The sequence below is a fragment of the Oryctolagus cuniculus genome, chromosome 13, assembly GCF_051225735.1.
Source record: "Oryctolagus cuniculus isolate XC-2025 breed Fujian yellow rabbit chromosome 13, ASM5122573v1, whole genome shotgun sequence".
Taxonomy (NCBI): Eukaryota; Metazoa; Chordata; class Mammalia; order Lagomorpha; family Leporidae; genus Oryctolagus; species Oryctolagus cuniculus.
In genome coordinates, this window is record NC_142879.1 from 95901631 (window position 1) to 95903601 (window position 1971).

At 38.5% G+C, this 1971-nt stretch overlaps 1 pseudogene; it reads left to right on the forward strand.

Annotated features, from left to right (window-relative positions):
- The first annotated feature begins 521 nt into the window (after window positions 1–521).
- On the forward strand, window positions 522–1196 carry LOC100344516 (small ribosomal subunit protein eS1 pseudogene; annotated as a pseudogene).
- The last annotated feature ends 775 nt before the right edge of the window (window positions 1197–1971 follow it).

Genomic DNA, 1971 nt, shown 5'->3' on the forward strand with positions numbered 1-1971 from the left:
AAGAGGAGCAGCTGGAACACGAATTGGCACTCATACAGAATGTGGGTGCCAAAGGCAGAGGCTTAACCTACTACACCGCAGCACCAGCCCCCAAATATTTGCTTTAACACAACACTGGCATCATGGATTTCAGTTTATATTTATAATTATATTTATATTTATATTTATTATTTATTAGAAAGAATACAAGTGAACTACCATCTGATGGTTCACTCCACAAATGATTGCAATGGTTGGGGCTGGTCCAGGGCTAGAGCTGGGAGCCTGGAAACTGAATACAGGTTTCCCACATTGGTATTAGGAGTCCAATTACTCCAGACATCACTGCTATCTCCAAGGGACTGTATTAGGAAAAAACTGAAATCAAGAACCAGGGTTGACTTCCGCCCTTTTGGCTCTCTGAGCACCACCAGGGTGGTAGGCAGGAACAAGCACCTTACGAAAGGCAGCAAAACAGGAGCTAAGAAGAAGTGGTGGACTCATTTTCTAAGAAAGATTGGTATGATGTTAAAGCACGTGCTATGTTCAACATACGAAATATTTGGAAAACACTGGTCACGAGGACCCAAGGAACCAAAATTGTGTCTTAGGGTCTCAAGGGTCGTGTTTGTGAAGTGTGTCTTGCTGACCTGAGAATGATGAAGTTGCATTTAGAAAATTCAAACTGATGATTGAGGATGTTCAAGGCAAAAACTGCCTAACTTCCACAGCATGGATCTTACCCGTGACAAAATGTGCTCCATGGTCAAAAAATGGCAGACAATGACTGCAACTCATGTTGATATCAAGGCTGCCGACGGCTATTTGCTTCATCTGTTCTGTGTTGGTTTTACCAAAAAAAAAGCAACAATCAGATACGGAAGACTTCCTATGCTCAGCCCCAACAGGTCTGCCAGATCCAGAAGAAGTTGATGGAAATCATGACACGGTAGGTGCAAACAAATGATTTGAAAGAAGTAGTCAATAAATTGATCCCAGACAGCATTGGAAAAGACATAGAGAAGGCTTGCCAATCTATTTAACCTCTCCATGATGTCTTCGTTAGAAAAGTGAAGATGCTGAAGAAGTTTGAATTGGGAACACTCAGGGAGCTTCATGGAGAAGGTAGTAGTTTTGGAAAAGCCACTGGGGATGAGACAGATGCTAAAGTCAAACGAGCTGATGGATGTGAACCACCAGTCCAAGAATCTGTTTAAAATTTAGACTTTAATAGTGATAAATAAAATGTCCTATTTGTGATGAAAAAAAAAAAAAAAAGAACCAGGGTTGAGTATTGAACTTCTAATGTGCTACGTAAATGTCTTAACTATTAGTCTAAATGTCCACTCTTGGCCTCACCATTTTAACTTTGATTTTTTTATGTGTCCGGTATTATTGGTAGCTTTCCCCACTAATTTTAATGTCTTATTCTTGGGTGTTCACAGCGTTTGACCCGTGTATCTTTTAGGGTGGCGTTTAAGGTGACAAATACGTCACACCTAGTTTTCAAGCTGATTGGGACTGAGTATTATTTTCCACTATAGCTCTGATTACCTTCTTGATTTATTTCATTTAGATAAATGCACTAGCCTATTTGTTGATTCCTCACTCCTTCCAACCAATATGAAATTCCAATGAGAACATGAATATTTTCTTTTATTCTCTTTATTAACTAATTTTTCTCAGCACCTAAAATAATGTCTGGCTAATGGTGCTTATACTTTGTCAAAATATTATAACAATGCAAATATTAACTTATAATATTTTCAACATGGAGGTGATATTTTTATAAATAATTTATCAGATTCTGTTGGTCAACAAAATGATACGGGGCTTCATGAACCAGGATGATAGGTATAAAATTTATATTTTATCCCTTACAGGTGTCTAGCCTTAAAAATGAAGGGAAGGCACCACCCCACCTCTTAGCATTATTCTGTGACAGAATAGCCAGCAAGACTGGTCTGTGCTTAACTTTCAATAATACATGTT